Here is an 18709-nt window from a genome sequence, read left to right on the forward strand (position 1 = left end):
CTAGTAAAAATCTTTCTGATGCTAACCTAAATGTCACCCCCACTCCCTCTGTGTCAAACATCCTTAAGCCCACACAAGGTAAGGAGAACTCCTTACTAATATTCAAAGCAACAAACAAGTCCACCGAATTGATCACAAACAGCCTAGAGAAGAAATCTTCAAATCCTGAACCAAAAGCAACAATCCCTTCAACTATTGCACAAGATGTTTCCTGCATTCCCCCCAAAGTCAGATGTGATCGAGTTGAAAATCCCACCAGAGAAGACGTTGTTCGCGGGACATGTGATGGAAAAACCCTACTTCTACGTGACAAACCCCCTGACACACATACTAGAAGTTCGAATGGACTCGTGGTTGGAGCCCATCTCGACACCGGAGGAGTTAGTCCTAACTCTAATGATTCCCAATGAAATTCAACGCCTTTTAAGGTTAATAAGTCTTGCTTACATGTCGAATTTACCAACCATCCCAATTTCTATGGAAGCAAGAACCCCGAATTTAGCCCCGGATTCGTTACCAATTACTTGTATGGTCTGGAACGTACAAGGAGCAGGAAGCAAAGAATTCGTCTCTGTCCTCAAAGAAATTGTTCGTGCTAATAACCCGAATGTCATTGCACTAATAGAGACACATATGGGAGGCGAACAAGCCCTCTTGATTGCGTCAAAGCTAAATTATTCCGGCCACACAAGAGTTGATGCCATGGGGTTTAGTGGAGGAATCTGGATTTTTTGGAAACCAGATTTAGTGATTGTTGAGCCTATAATAAAACACACCCAACACATCACGATGAACATCACAAGAATAGGGGTTGTGCCCTGGTACTTCACTGCTGTTTATGCAAGTCCAGACCCGGTGAAGCGTAGAGAATTATGGAGTGAGCTCAAAGAATTTGCACGCACACATAACAAACCTTGGCTCATCGCAGGGGATTTCAATGACACGAGATTCCCGTCAGAACGAAACAAATCCTGCCATGAAACCAACAGAAGATCAGCAAGGTTTAATGATTGGGTCGATGAGATGAATCTCTTGGAAGTCGAGTTCTTGGGTGCTATGCACACTTGGGCTCGAGGCCTAACACCAGAAACAAGGCAAAGCGGACGACTTGATCGAGCACTTTGCAATGGAGAATGGGGCCTTCGTTTTGAAAAGGCTAGAGTGAAACATCTACCTGCATCCCACTCAGATCATTGCCCTATTTTTATCTCCCCCAATGGTTTTGTTCCGCTGCAATCTATGAACAAACCCTTTCGTTTACAAGCTACTTGGCTGACACATGAGAACTTCAAAGAGTTTATTTCACAAAAATGGGACAATGCTTCTGCCTTATTACCAAATCTAGCACGACTATCTGAGGAATTGCAAGTTTGGAATAGAGAGGTATTTGGCAACATTTTTCACAGGAAACGTTCCCTTCTGGCAAGACTAGCAGGCATACAACGAACGCTCTCCATAAAGGTGAACAAGTATCTTCTGAACCTTGAGTTAAAGCTGCAAAGTGAACTAGATGAGGTCCTCTCGCAAGAAGAAACTCTTTGGTACCAAAAATCACGTGTTGAGTGGATAAAGAATGGAGACAGGAACACCACCTTCTTCCAACTAAGTACGATTGTTCGTAGATGGAGAAACAAAATAACTGCAGTAAAGGACGTGAATGGCGACTGGATTTATGACAAAAATTCAGTTCAGAAACAAATTGTAGATTATTTTGTCAACTTATTTACGGAAGAAGGTGAACCTGAGGCCTTTGAGGTACCATATGACGTTTTTCCGGAACTGTCAAGACGGGACTGGGACCGCCTCTCTCTACCATTCTCAAAATCTGACATAGATACTGTGGTGAAGAATATGGGAGCCCTAAAGGCACCGGGTCCTGATGGATATCAAGCAATCTTTTATCAGAAAAACTGGGATATTGTGGCGAATAAGGTATATGACTTGATCATTCCTATTTTGGAAGGGAAGGGCCTACCAGCTAGCCTAAATGAGACGCATATAGTGCTGCTCCCCAAGGTCGATCAACCTGAACTTCCATCTCAGTTTCGACCAATTGGGTTGTGCAATGTAGTCTATAAAATAGTTACTAAGGTAATTATTAATCGAATTAAACCACTACTACCAATGCTAATCTCGAATACTCAAGCAAGCTTCGTCCCGGGGAGGCAAATTACAGGCAACATTGTTGTCGTCCAAGAGGTGCTACACACTATGAAAAGAAAGCAAGGTGGGAAGGGTTATATGGCAATTAAAATCGACTTTGAAAAGGCCTATGACCGTCTGCGTTGGTCCTTTATTAGGGACACACTTATGCAAATGAATTTGCCACTATTATTGATCAATATCATCATGGAATGCGTCTCGACGGCTTCACTTCAGGTGCTATGGAACGGTGAACCTTCCAACTCTTTTAAGCCTACGAGAGGAATAAGGCAAGGGGATCCACTCTCACCCTATTTATTCGTGATGTGCATGGAAAGATTGTACCAAACGATCGAAGAAGCCATTGTTAATGGAAAGTGGAAACCCATCAGTGCCAGTAGGAATGGCCCCCTATTGTCTAACTTGTTCTTTGCAGACGACATAATTCTTTTTGCGGAAGCAGATGTTGATCAAGCCAAGGTAATACACGACTGCTTGGACAGGTTCTGTCGAGCATCAGGTCAAAAAGTGAGCCTCCCGAAATCTAGAGTTTACTACTCGAAGAATGTCAATAGTGACTCACAGGCTGAAATAAACATAGCCCTTGGGATGGAAAGCACAACTGATTTGGGCATGTACTTAGGAATGCCAACCATCACAAGCCGGGTCACGAAAGAAACTTTCAATCACCTATGTGAGAAGATTGACCGTAGATTAGCAGGCTGGAAGACAAGATACCTTTCACTTGCAGAAAGAGTAACATTGGCCAAATCAACGCTATCCACCATTGCTTGTTATTCGATGCAAACCGCTAAAATCCCCCGCTCAATTTGCGATGAAATTAATAAAAAAACCAGAAGGTTCATCTGGGGAGGGCACGAAGACAAGCGAGGGGTACACCTGCTGTCGTGGGAAATGCTGCAAAAACCCAAGGAACAAGGAGGAATTGGCATTAGATCATCAAGACAATCCAACGCTGCATTCTTAACAAAACTTGGGTGGAGATTACTTTCTGAACCTCATTCCCTATGGTCCCGTGTAATGCGTGCTAAATATTGCAAGGGGCGTTGTGATATTGACATGTACGAGAGCAAAAAGGACGGTTCAAATGTGTGGAAGGGCATTACTGAGAACGCTAAGGTTCTCTGTGAAGGGATGAAGATGGCTGTTGGCACAGGGTCACAAACCCTCTTTTGGGACCACAAATGGGTAACTAACGTGCCTCTAAGTGATCTGGTAATACAAGAAATACCCATGGAGATTGCAGGATCTACTGTGGAGGAAATGTGGGAGCATGGGGCTGGCTGGAAATGGGACAGTTTCGCTGAGTATCTACAACCTGACATTCTGAAATTAATTCAGTCATTTGAACTAAAAGCAGACCCAAATATGGGGGATCTAGTTTACTGGAAAGATGGAAAACATGGCAAGTTTTCAATCAAATCAGCCATAAGCATTATGAGACATGAAACTGATGTTTTAGATGACAGTAGTTGGGACAAGGTGTGGAAGACTCCTGCTCAACAACGTGTGCGAGCCTTTTTGTGGCTGGCTTGCCATGATCGCATACTTGGCAACCTGAATAGATTCAAACGGAACATGACGGATGACCCAAAATGTTACACCTGTGGTGAGCCAGAGGAGTCCACATTGCATATTCTGAGGGACTGTCCTGCAGCAAAACTCGTGTGGAAAAAATTAGGAGGACTCACCACTGAGCAAAGGTTCTGGCAAGGTAATGTGAAGGACTGGATCGTGTTAAATGTTGATGCAGCACCACTTCTAGAAAACTGGCCAACTCTATTTGCTGTTACTTCTTGGTGGCTTTGGAGGTGGAGAAACTGCTATGTGTTTGGTAGACATTCAGAACTTCCAGTTGATATAAGTGGTTTCCTTCAAGTCAGATTCAATGAAATAAGAAGAAGCTTAGTTGCAGCAACAGATGAAGAAAATAACGGGAAGAATGATAGAATCGAAGCCCACATCAAATGGACTCCTCCAGACACGGATTGGTATGCTTTAAACTGTGATGGTGCCGCCAAAGGGGCACCCTGGCCAGCTGGTGGAGGTGGCATAATTCGTGAACACAGTGGCAACTATGTTGCTGGATACTCAGCTAATTTTGGGCACTGTGTTGCCTTCAAAGCAGGACTGCTTGCACTGATTAGAGGATTGGAATTAGCAAGCAACTTACACATCAAACAACTGGAGGTGCAGTTGGACAGTTTAGCATGTATACAGGCAATTCAAAGCACCAGAGGCGTGAATGGAGCATTCACGCATGAACTAAACTATTGCAGAGACATGCTTGACAACCCACAGTGGAAGATACGAATTGCACACACATACCGCGAAGGAAATAGAGCAGCTGACTGGTTAGCTAACAATGGAGTCATGCAAGATGAGAAACTTGTGATTTTCAGAGACATCCCAGTAGCATTAAGGAGAATATTAGAGGATGACAGGAGGGGAGTGACATTTCCTCGTTTCATACCTCCTTAAGCCCTTTTGTTTTGTTATTTATTTCTTGTAATTTTCTTTATTTTCGGAACTTTCCTCATCAGAATCAAAAAAAAAAAAATATTAGAATTGATCAAACCCGATTGATCTAATTAGAACTTATAGTACCTTATCGAATCAAGTGAAAACTTGTTATTAATTAAAAATGCTCCATAATAATTATAAGTATAATTTATGTATAATAACAATAATTATTATTATTATAATAATTATCGGAGAAAACATTATTATTAAAATAATATAATTATAAATAAAATTATTATCGCCATTATTAATATTATAATTAAATAATTTTAATCTAATATATATATATATATATATATATATATATATATATATATATATATATATATATATATATATATATAAAGGAGGCATATTTGTTGAATCATTAGAGTGCCACGTAGGATTACTATGGGTTTCGGCCAATGAAAAATAAGATTTCTAATTTATTTTTGAATTTAAAAAAATCAAATGCCACGTAGATAAATAAAGGTGCCAAGTAGATATTTTAATAATATATACAATTCCATCCAAAATCAAATACTCTAATAATTAAAAATAAATCTAAAATAAAATTTAATCCAAAATCAAACACTAATCTAAAATAAAAAAAAATCCAAAGTCAAACACTAATCCAATAGTAGAGCGTCACGTAGAAAATCTAATTGTTTCGGCCAATAAGATTTCTAAATTATTTTTGAATTAAAAAAGGTCGAGTGCCACGTAAATAAATAATTAGGTGCCACGTAGATATTTTAATTAACTAATTACTAATATATATATATATATATATATATATATATATATATATATATATATATATATATATATATATATATATATATATATATATATATATATATATATATATATATATATATATATATATATATATATATATATATATATATATATATATATATATATATATATATATATATATACAACTCCATCCAAAATCTAACACTCTAATAATTAAAATAAACAAATAAATAATGAAATTCAATTCAAAATCAAATACTAATTTAATCTAATATATAAAATATAGCAGTTGTAATATGAGTTTTATTTTAACTTAACGATTTAACAAAATCAAAATCAGTTAATTACTAATATATACAACTCCATCCAAAATCAAACACCTCTAATAATTAAAAACTAAATCTAAAATAAAATTCAATCCAAAATCAAACACGAATCCAATATTAGAGCGCCACGTAGAAAATCTAATGGTTTCGGCCAATGAAAAAAAAATTGATTTTTTTTTAATTAAAAAAGTCGAGTGTCACGTAGATAAATAATTAGGTGACACATAGATATGTTTATTAATTAATTACTAATATTACGCATATACAACTTCATTCAAAATCAAACACTCTAATAATTAAAAAATAAATATAAAATAAAATTTAATCCAAAATCAAAAACTAATCTAATCTAATGTATAAAACATAGCAATTGGTATACATATGAGTTTTATTTTAACTTAGCAATTTAATAGAATCTGTGCATCGCACGGACTAAAATATCTCTCTCTCTCTCTCTCTCTCTCTATATATATATATATATATATATATATATATATATATATATATATATATATATATATATATATATATATATATATATATATATATATATATATATATATATATATATATATATATATATATATATATATATATATATATATATATATATATATATATATATATATATATATATATATATATATATATATATATATATATATATATATATATAAAGGGGAGTTTTTTTAAGAGATTTCGGAGCACCATGTAAGACTTCCATGTCATCAATTATAATTAACTAATTTCATATTTATTAAAAAAAATAGATAAAAAAAGTTCACTAAAATTGAAAAACGGATAGACTTCTCATAACAAAAGATATATTTTATCTTTTTGTAGAGGAAAATGATTAATCACAAAAGATATATTTTATCTTTTTTATCTTTTTCTTTTTTGATAAACAAATTAATTCATTGATAAAAAGTCATACGATATCTACATAAAGATTTAAATCCTAACACTTATAAAGCTTTGAACTTGGTTTACTATTCACCCAATAGTGGAATACCCACACTACCCCCATTTCATGCCTAAATTTTATTTTTGTCTTATTCTTAATAATAGTGCTCAGACTATATTACCCTCGGTTATTTTACTTACACGTGTTTCTTTTCTCCTTCTCTTTCCTCCTTCCTTTTCTTTCCTTTTCGATTGAACGCTGGGAAGTGAGAAACTGAGAACCCTATCTTTTCTCTGCCATTATCATCTCCTTCCTCCTTTCACCTGGTTTTTTCGATTTCTCCTTCCTCTTTTTACATCAGATCTTTTTCTCTCTCCTCCAAGCAGCTTCAATTCTCGTCTGCTACTTCCGATGATTGTTGTAGCAACTACAATCTTTTTGCCCAGGTTTGTTTTATTCAGTTTCTCAATCCATTTTCTTGATTTTGATTTCATGGCACTCTTTATGAATTAGGACTGATGGTATGAATTTGTTAATTAATTATGTTAATTTGTTAATTTTATGATGAGATCAAACTTGTATGAATTAGGGCTAATTGTATGAATTTGTTAATTAGTTATGTTAATTTGTTAATCTTATGACGAGATCGAACTTGTATGAATTAGGGCTGATTGTATGGATTTGTAACCCTAAACTGAATTAAGTTGTGAAGACTAATTGCACTTGCTTAATTTAAGCTGCTTGTCCAACTAGCAGTTCATAGTTCATACTCTTACATTATTTGAATGTACGAACATCTTCAAGCTTACAATTGACATGTGAATTTTCTTTTCTTGCCAGCTTGTTCTGGTTTACATGTCCAAGGTGGATGGAAAATTTGATTTTATTCAGTGTCAACTTCTTGACCGAGATTATGAAGGTTATCTTTGCAATTGTTATGATTTTGATTCAGGTATACTTGTTAATCTTTTTAGTTATAAATTCTGTCAATTTTTTCTTTTTTAGCTTAAGTTTGGTGTCAAGCTCTGAACAGTTCTCTTCACTCTGCATGGTCTGTCTTCCCCCCACTCTTTTTTTTTACTAAGATCACAGGGGGAGCAGACAAAGAAGTTTTGGTCTCCATCACTTCATATATGCATTTTATTATATGGGTAGGGACGTAGGGTGCTTTGCGAAAGATGACAACTCAAGTTGTCTTGATTAGTTCACTTGTTGGTTGTCCTTAATGTGCTTTCTTCTGTTTATGTCACCTCGAATCATCACTCTAAAACGGAATCAGGTCTGCACAAGCTTCAATCGGCCTGGGGTATGGGCACAAGTCTATGACTCTGTCTATACATGTTAACCTCTCTGGAATCCCACAAACCCTTTACATCCTAGGTATTGTTGTATTTAGCGGTCTGAGCATAGCGCTGTAAGATGACTTATGTTGCATAGATCTCATATTATCAAGAGATGTGACTGCAGACTAGAAATAGGATAATTGACATGAGAATACTTGATGGATTAAGAGTTGCTCTTGCATCTGTTTTATCTTGTGGCATTAATTTCCTACACGAACGGCCCCTAATGGTGAGTATAAGTATATAACATAAAGACGGGCCCTCTACCTCAAAGAAGCGTTAAGGAATGATGGTATACATATAGGAAAGTAAAAGGAAAAAAGGTCTTGAAGCTAAAGAATTAGTAATAGTCTTCTCCGTATAAAGAAGTGATCTACATAGACCGCTTGGTAGGGATGCCAGTGGGTTTCATGGGAAATTTTAATTTTACTGTTTTAGTTAATTTTTTCATGTTAGATTTTACTTCAAGATGAAAGAGGAAAAACCGAAAAAGTTACTTTAGGATAGTTATGGGGGCTACATTGCCATAACTACCAATTTAGTTTACTTTGAAGTTAGGCTATCTGCTAACATCTGTACTTTGGGGAACTTTTTCTTTCATATTGTTGACTTATCTACTCTGGTAACTGGTAACGTGTGCAGGCCAGACATCATAAATTTGGAGAAAAGCCTCTTCCATCTGTCTCCACATTTGTTCAGGTATTCTTTTTTATTATGTCACAACATTCACACTTGTAAATTGTAATTCCCCCTTGTAGTGTATAATTTATGTTCTTTTTAGCTCAGTATGTCTTTGCTGGACAGAAAAGAACGCCAGGAGGATAGCAGTATCCCCTGGGTCCCTCATGAGAAATTTTAAGTTGTTATGGTGAATCAAACAAATGTCCATTTAGATTGGTACTAAACTATTATGATCTTCATTATTTATTTAGTCTTCCAGGATTCTTGATCTTTTGCATCTTGTTATTTGTGTGGGATTGATGATATGAGTTAAGGTCACGTTAAAAAAATTCCTTAGTATACCTTTTGTATCGCGACACGTTGATTGGTCCAGGTCGACTAGGTAATTTTTTTCTTGGGACAGGATATGTAAAGCTTCAAGCAATTTTTCAATTTGACATAGGAAGGAATACAAGCTTTTAGGTTTTGGTATTAGGGTAAGATTTATAGTTTAGTACCTTTCAAAGTTCAAACTCAGTGACTGGGTAGTCCTTAAGACACATGATAATATGGATCAACTAAGGTTGCTTTTTTTCTCACAGCAAATGCTGTAGATTCTGAAGCAATACGCTTTAGTTGTCTTGGATTCTGTTCTGGTTAAATAATGGCTAGAGTTTGGAATGAACTTGGTGAGCATGATCAGATGTAATAGTCATTGTTGGCATATGCTGAGAGGTATGTCTGCCCGGCGTAATATTTTTACAAAATAAAAATTATTTAAGTTGAAGTATCCTTTTGAAAGTATGTCACTTTGTTCTTTCTTCAAAACAAACCCATCATCCTAACACTTATAAAGGCTTGAACTTCATTTACTATTCATGTAACAGTTAGATTACTATAATGCCCTTATTTCTTCTTTGTTTTACATTTTTCCCTTTCCCTCAATCTGATGCCACGTTCCCCCCTTGCCATCGGCTCTCCTCTCCTCTTCTCTCCCCATTTGGTTCCCTAATTCTTTGTTTTGTTCTTCAGCTCCCCCTCTCCTCTTCTCTCATGGTAGAAACTAGATATGCTATAGCTATCTTTCTCTTCTTCGATCTTACCTCCCTCTCATCTACTACCGGCCATATTCTTTGATCAAACAAATTTCTCTGGTCTCCTCGCCCTCTTCCTGTTCCTCTTCGATAATCTTTGTCTGGTTTTTTCACCCCTTGTCCTGTTATCTCTCATGTGAATCTCCTCTGATGATCATCAAAGTATCGCCGGCAATGTATCTCAATTGGGTTGTGCTTTTGTGTGTGTAATTTGTGTAATCTTGAGCAATGTAATTATAGTTTACATACACTCTTTTGTAGTTGGGTTATTACTGATTTTTATGTTCCAAAAAACAAATCAAGGGTTTTAATTTCTAGGGGATTTTCTCAAATTTGTCCTTTTTTTTGGGTGAGTATATTTTGAACCGAAATTCAATTTGTAGGTGACTGATTACTGGGGCGAGTACTTGAGGTCCTCTGTCGATTTCTTCTTCCTGAATCGTTTCTTGCTCGTCGGACTCAACTAAGCAATGATGTAAGTTTAACTCCTAATTTCTTTTTAGTACCAATGATTGTGAATTGATATACGATTAAGTTGAATTGTAGTAATCTGAGTGTGGTTGCTTTCAGCTTGATGCTGATTAGTCGATTAAAAGGAGGATGTATAGGGAATTACCAATGGAGATTTTATTGTTTGAGCTATTAAGGAGGATGTATAGTGGAATTACCAGTGGAGATTTTAATGTTAGAGCTATCAAGGTTAGAGCTTTTCGCCTCTTCTGTTGATTTCAGGATTAATTGGAGCCTATGCTTCTTAGAGTTGTAAGTGCACTTAAACTACAATATATGTCTGTAGAATGTGGCACATTTTCTTGAGGCTTTTAGGAAATCTTAAAGCATTTTTATTTTAATCATAAATTAGAGAAAGTATGATAGTGATTGAACTATTATTATTTGTTTTTTCTGATGCTCTATCTTAATCTTTTAGCTTATTTGGAGGTTTTTGGTTTGTTGGGTGTTTCCACAACTCTGACTCTTACGTGGCCCTGTTTAGTCTGAAATTTAAAAATTCTTCCGCCTTCCACAATATGTGTTTATTCAACTTTGAAGAGACCTGCTCATATATCATTTTTATTAATATTATTAATGTAAGTGTTCTACTGCTTGGTCAAGATAGAATCTTATAGTTGTCATTTGAATGTTATTTATTATGTATTGGAACTCGCAGTAGTAGAGATGTAAATGGAAAGACCTTTCTGTGTGGAAGATGTAGTTTCCTGAAGATGTTATATTGGCTTGTGATAGTTGATTAGTTGTTATTTTCCCAGAGATGGCTCATCTATTGTTTGTGCATTACAGGTTTCTTCAGTTCGTGCAAGCAAGTTAGATGATAAAAGACTGAGCATATTTACTGGAACAAAGACTCTTCACTTACACTGTGTGTCCAAAGAAGATAGAGAAGCATGGATTGAGGCACTGTTAGCTGCAAAGATGTTTTCCCCAGGGTGCTTTCAAGCAATGAATTTTCTCCTGAAGACACTCTTGTGTCAACAAATAACCGTCGGCGAAGGATGTTACAAGAAGGTGTTGCCGAGCCAGTGATTAAAGATTGCGAGTCTATTATTCTCGTAGAAGTCTCTGAGCTGAAGAATCAATTTACAACTCTTCCACACAAACGTATTTCTTTGCTGGAGACTTTGAGACGGTTGGAGGTATGTATCAGAATCACCCAACTTTATTAAAACTGTCAGGTCATTTGGCTATTATATGCAGTCTAAGAATTAAAATTCTCCGTAGTAGGATTAGTGTATTTTGCAATTCTGTTGAAATAGACGGTGTGATACTATGACAGTGTGACAGAGATAACTTTTAAAGTGGTATAAAAACCCTTAAGATTTATATTTTCCTTTTATAGACAAAGAATCATGTTACGAAGTTACCACGCATCTCCCTTTTCCTTCCTGCGTTTGTGTTTTAGCTATATTCTTTAACAACTGCTACTATCTTCATATGTGAGCTTTTTCTTTTGTGGATCAACCTACCAGAAAATACTTTGCTTAAAAGATCCTCTTTTGACTAATAGTTGCAAGTTTATACGTATATCCTTATCCTCTTACATTATATCTTTCGAAGTATCTTGAGTCGTGGAGAGTGTATTAAGTGACTTTTCTTTCCCGTGTTCTCTTTTCCACGACGTGGATTCCACTTATTGGGGTTTAATCTCTAGGTTAGTTTTAATAGTACATTGGACTTCTAGGGTAATTAAATAATACTGAATCTGATATTTATGTTTCCGGCTAAATATCACCTAGGCATTAGGAGGAATTAGGAGTATGCTTTTACTGATTGGTGAATTCATGTAGAGTAAAATATTCTCATATTTAGCACAGTCTAAGTTTTGTCTTCATCATCTGATGCAGTTAAGCCGTGTTGCAAGATTGGGTTGTCTTTCTTTGAATGGGTTAGGGTTTTCTCTTGGATTGTTCCCGAACTATTAGTAGCTTGCTTGAACGGTTACATCAGTTTTTCTGGGGATTTTTGATACTAGATCTGGGAATTGAGTCAGGATTTAATTTTGTCAGATTGGATTAAAATTTGTGGTAAAGGTTGGGGTTGACTTTAAAGTCGCAATCTTGTATATAAGCCCATGACTTAACTTTTTAATACACCCTATTGGAGTATGCTTGATTTAACATTGTATTATTTGTCTGATAATTTAGATTTTTCGATTGTAAACGACAAAGACCCCTACAAGATTTTCCCCAAAGTAATTGTATTTTTATGCACTTTTTCAGAATAACTTTTGCATTTTTCTAACCCTGAATTTTTGTTTCGTGTTTACAGGAGTTTTGGGGCAAAATTACTAGGTAACACATGTACTGCATGAGATAACAAGACCAAGAAGGTCTTGGGTTGATTATTATATTGTTTATGTTGGATTAATGTATTTATTGGAAGACATTGAAATTGTTTTTTGATGTTGTAGGCTGCTCAGGGAGTGGTGGGAAAGGAAGTACGGTACCGAATCCACCCATGAAGAGGGAAGTCTTGACCACACAACCTAAAGTAATGGAAGTGATAGAGATACAGTAAAACAGGAGAAGTCGGTGCCTCATAATGAAGAAGGTTCGTTCTATGGGATGTATACGCTGCTAGGAGCAAGGTATAAATCTAGACTAATTTTCTGTTGTAAATTATAATTGAGTTTTTTCTTTGAATGTTAATGGTGTAATAAAAGAACTGTTGTATGTCATTTTGCATAAGCTATTTTTCAAAGGGGTTTAGACTGCTTGTGGTCTGAGTAACAAGCCAAAGAAACTGGTAGTTGACATTTATGTTATTGATGTTGATATTGAGTTAGCTGATGTTGATAATCTGAAAGTTTTTAATAGTATTGAAGAAAGTTCTAATATTAGACATTTGATCAGTTCTGCTTGCCATGCTCTCTGTAGAGTTGATTGTAGTTGTTGGATTCATTAAAAGCCATTTTTCATAAAGGTGCTTCCTTGACTAATCCATAAGTGGTGTCCATTCAAAAGTGTGAGGCAACATTTTTACATAAATTTCCGTTGGAAATGGGCCTTGCTGGAATTGTAAGAGGGTGTGTTATAGGAGTTTTTGGTATTCAATATCATAACTCATAAGAGTTTTAATGAAATAAATTATAATACCCAGTTGATATTTCCTTGTGTCAGCCTTTTTTATCTTATGCACTATGCCCCTTTTCTCTTTTAATTAATACTTGGATTGTCATTGCGGACTCATAATGGTCAGTTGTATGCTGGGAAAATCATAATTTGAAAGAGCTGCATTTCAACAAGATAAGCACAGCTTCATCCCACTTGTGAAAATTTTAACTTGCCAATATGTTGAAAGCCAAACATCCATGCCTTCAGCCTCTCATCGCTTGACATTGAGATTAATGTATTTCCTTTATGGATAATTATTTTTGCATTCTTTCATATTGAACCGGAAAGGTTTCTTTGAGATCATTTATATTCTTGTTGACTGTAATGTAGCAAATGTATTGTTCAGTTAATTGGTATAGGACAACTTAAGTAGCAATACTATTATGAGAACTGTCAAAACTGGTGTCAAACGCACTTTCCGATTATCGATTAGTTAAGAATATAAATTTTAGGGAACATTCTTTTGGAGGTTGGATTAGTTATGAAATTATGGTGCAGTTTAGACTAGACATGTAGTTAAGAATGTAAAAATAACTATGCAACCAGCAAACCGGGAATAGTGTGCAGTACTGTAATGCGTGTATTATATACATTGCGAAAAGAAAGAACGGTGTACCACGAAAGTTGTTTACATGATATATTGATATACATATGTACTTATATATAATAAAGTAAAATTATACCACTAAGCTAGGCGGTAAGTAAAGATGTAATGGAGTAAGAACGAGAGCCTGTGCCTAACAAAGCTCTGGTCAAGGGCATTATGTGTTTGCAGACTGGATCCTTCCTTTTATTAGTATTGAACTAATAGATAAAATTACCATAAAAGGGCATAACAATGTACTCATCGTACTCTAGAGATTGAAGCTTTGGTTGTTGAAGTGGAAAACCAGATGATTTTGCTTCCTGCTTAGCTTGTGAGACCTTGTTTCCTTGGCAACGTTCGGTGTAAGAGTTTCAGGGCCACAGACTAAGACACCAACATCAACCACCCCTCCCCCCAATGTTCTGACAACTGTTCAAAAATTTCTGCAATAATAATTGTAATCAAGTTGTTGATCAGAAATGTCTGTCCATAATTCTTTCATGGATACATTACTTTTAAGGGTGGGTAGATTTGGGTTTTAATAATGATGCTGAATAAAGAGATTTGACAAACCGGCCTTAAACATCTGCTGGAAAATTCAAATTTCCTATGTTTATCCTACAAAGGATCCTCAAGTTGCTTGACTGAAGTTGTTAAGACTCAGTTCGTTTCAGTTTTCACTTTATGAACTTATATGAACTCATTTACTTGTGAAGTTTACTTGGTAGCCCTTATCTAAAGATGTTTTTTCCTGTAACTTATAGGTGAAGAGAGCAAACTTTGGTGTTAATTCTGACTTTTGAGATAAAACTATCGTATCTTGCTACATTTTTAAAAATAAAAAAAGAAGGGCATGAAAGGTTTTGGATTACAACGAGCCTTTAAGCCGACAAATTTAACAAGTGATTAACCCTTGTATAATCTTATTTTAAGCATTATCTGAGAAATTTATACATTCCTTGATCGTATTATCATTAGTTGATCTTATTTGACATGCCAATTCAACACAATTGGTTAAATTTGGTGGTTTGTTCTTCATTTCTCTGTTTTATGTTAGTTTTTAGTACGTGTTTGATTTTTAGTTGTTATGGTTGATTTTTAGTTGTTATGGTTGATTTTTAGTTGTTATGGTAACTCAACAAGCGCTTCACCCAAAACATCTAGTGATAGCTATAGACGTAATTTTTCACTCTGGTTATGGTGGATCATCGAGCTACCTTATTGTGCATGTTAAGGTAGTTGTTTCATATGTAGAGTATATATGCCATTTTCTTTGTCTATAACTATTTGTAAATATCTACTATAGTATTTTGATGCAATTGGTTCTATCTGTCTTAATGTCTTAATATTAACACCGCTTAATATTAACACCACCATAACTTATGTTGCCTGATTACTTGTAAGGCCTTGTGAATTATGTCAAGGAATTAAGCTTGCTCATTTTCTGTCAATAATTTCACTTTGCTGACACATTGTATTTCCTACAGCAAGGGTTCAAGACGAAGATTTAGTTTCTTATATAAAAAATTGGCAGAAGGCAGGGGATCTCTATTTGGCGGTTGTTGTAGAACTACTCCAAAGACGATAAATGGCAGACTCTCTTCGAGCATTCAGTCCCTCCGAGTTAACAAGTCATTCACACTTTTGTGTTGTAAATGAGTAATTAGGAAATGTGATCTATGCTTGTGTACTGTTGTTGCCTTCATTGTTTCATAGAATTATGAGGATTTGCTTCCGAATTTGTTTACTGAAGGGACCTTCTCGTTTTCTATAATCTGTATATAAAAACATTTGGATATCAGTACAAAGGCGAGCTTTGCATACAAAACAAATACAAGTACTACAGTTTGCAACCATTAGTCGTTCGTTTTTATTATTCTAAGCTGACTCGTGAACTTTGACCCCGATTTTACACGTAGTGTTTTTACGATATATGTTTGTATCCCTTGGGGGATCGTGCGCGCTAGCGCACGGTCCAACAACTAGTATAACAAATACATAACACTGAAACTATGTAGTTTTATTGAGATCTAACGCAAAAACACAACACAATTTTTCAAAGAAAATTGGCTATTTTCGCCATAGAAAATCCTAATTTTTTTGTGAACCCTAAAAAGAGAGATAAAAGAGGGAGAGAGGGGAGCTTTGTATGGAGTATAAATGTATAATGTAGTAGAGTTGTGCCATTTGCTTCAACTCCCACGTAGCATTTTTTTTTTTTTTGGAAAATAAAATAAAATGATATATTATCATGTATAAAGAATATATTATGTTACTGTGTTTTGAATTTTTTTCTACTCTTCTTATTGTTAATTATTTTAGTTTAGAAACTTTTATGTGAGTTTAATAATTTTTTTCTTAATGAAATTTCTTTCAAGGATATGCAAATTATAGTTGGAGGGGAGATTATGATGAAAGGTTCGTAGATATATAATTCGTAAGGTAAACTCTTAATTATTGATTATTAGATGTAATTAATTACTTTAACTAATTTTCTTTTTACCATATTTCCATTAGGTTCGTAGATATATCTAATGTTATATTTGTTGAATATAAATTTGAATATATACGTAGTAGTTTGTTATTTAGATCTTTATTGATTGATATATTAACGGTAAGTGTTTAAATGTTTATATACGGAGTAGTTTGTTATTTCGATCTTTATTGATTGATCTTTGTTGAATATATATGTATTTACTTTTACATATTTTGATTTGATGTATTATAGTTCAATTTGTTGTTATCATCTATATTTAACATCTAATTTAATGCCAAATATATTAATTTTAATACTCTGCAAAGCGCTTTTTTTTTTTTTTTTTTTTTTTTACGTAGCTCTTTATTATAGTATCAAGTGGAATTGGTATTAAATTTTAGTTTAACTTGAATTCAAAATTTTGTAAAAGTTGTGTTTTATATTATCTTGATATTATATAGAATTAGTTAAGCGATGAAGTTAAAATATCTAGGTATCTAGTTATTAACCATTGGTTCTATGATGTGTTGTCAGCCAATTGGTTGAGGTAATTTATAGTTGTTCGTCGGCTAGCAAACAACGTATGGATCACATACTACATCTGAAGTTTTTTCATTTCAATTCGATAAATATGTGTGTATATTACTACTTATCTATATAGTATGCATTTATTAATTTATTTCCTTTCATGCAGTAACATTACTATGTTAGGAGCTTAAAGTAGAAGTGTAGGTTTTACCTTGTGAAAAGCTTAAGCTTAGCACCACATAGTTGTCCAACGAAACAAAAAAATAATAAACTAAAACAAATTTGTTTAATGTTCCCCTTGACACCGAGGCTTAACTTATATGATTAGTTTTTTAAAATTTTACGAATTCCTACCTTGAGAACTCAAATCAACAAAAAAAATCTATTATTTGTTTAAATGGGATCCTATAAAATTATTAAATATTTAAATGTTACTCTGTACTTTTCTAAAATAGGATTTTGCTTCGTATGATTAATTTACTATTTATCTTTTGCATCAAAAAATGTATATCATCCAATTACAAAAATTATAAGAAACAATTATTATTCCGTATTATTTGAATTTGATATTTTATAAATACACGTCTATACTATATATTAAAAGGCGTTTAAAAGAAAGTTTATGTGACACGTGACGCTCTTCTTATGGGTGGTTTGCTCAATGTAATCTTCATACACATTAAAAAAAATATCAAACATGGTTTCATAAGATTTGAACCCGTGACCTTGACTTTAAACAATAAAACCTTTACCACTAAGCTATTACATGTGTTCATGTAATCATTGCAAAAAAAAATATAAGTAAATATGAATGTCATTAATGTAGTAACCCGGGGCATCGCCCGGGCCCAAAAACTAGTTAACCTTGTAATTGTGCTTCAAATCAGTCAATTAAAAAAAATTGGACTGCAAGAATAAAACACAAAAAAGCAATTAAATTAACATGTGCATCGCACGGGCTAAAAACTAGTTTAGTAATAATTATAATAATATTGAAACTTATTAGACTTGTTTGGAACTTATTGAACTTATTAGATTGATTGTAAATTATCCGAACTTATCTAAACATATGGAACCTGAAACTTACATATTTTTTTAATATGAACAAAGTGCCCCTTATATGCAAAACTGAAGTCTATAATACTTCCTCCGTTATTTAGGAGTTACTAAGTAAAATGACTAATATACCTATGATTTTTTAAATAAATAAGGATTCTTGACGTTTGAGAAATTTTTGAACTTACCATTTAATTAAATCAACTTTTCGTAAAAAGTTGGTTCAACTTGCTTGCTTATTGAACTTTTCAAGACCCTCCTCAAACATAACCGATTCTCCAAATCTCTTTGGGGTTTTCTTTTTTCTTTTTTATTTTCATCTCCATTGTCGAATTTTCTTCCACTACTTCAAGTTCTTTACTTTGTTTTTAAGGTTTCACTCAGTTTCAAGTAGGTTTCACCAATTTCCCTAAAAAAAAAAGTAGGTTTCACCAATAATTACTTTGACCAAGTAGGTTTCCTTCCATGTATTTGATGATTGGGTGTAAATCAAAATTCTTACTATTATGATGTTCAAATGAATCAAATGGGTTTCGTTAAGGCCACAGTACATTTGCTAAGCTATTAGGTTTACTCTCAGAAGAAAGAAATCCTCGTGTTACGTATAAGACTAGATTTAAGATAATTCGAGGGGAAATAGTGATGTGTAAATTAAAATATTAACATTAAATTATATGTAC

This window comes from Spinacia oleracea, chromosome 3 (assembly GCF_020520425.1).
Source record: "Spinacia oleracea cultivar Varoflay chromosome 3, BTI_SOV_V1, whole genome shotgun sequence".
Taxonomy (NCBI): domain Eukaryota; kingdom Viridiplantae; phylum Streptophyta; class Magnoliopsida; order Caryophyllales; family Amaranthaceae; genus Spinacia; species Spinacia oleracea.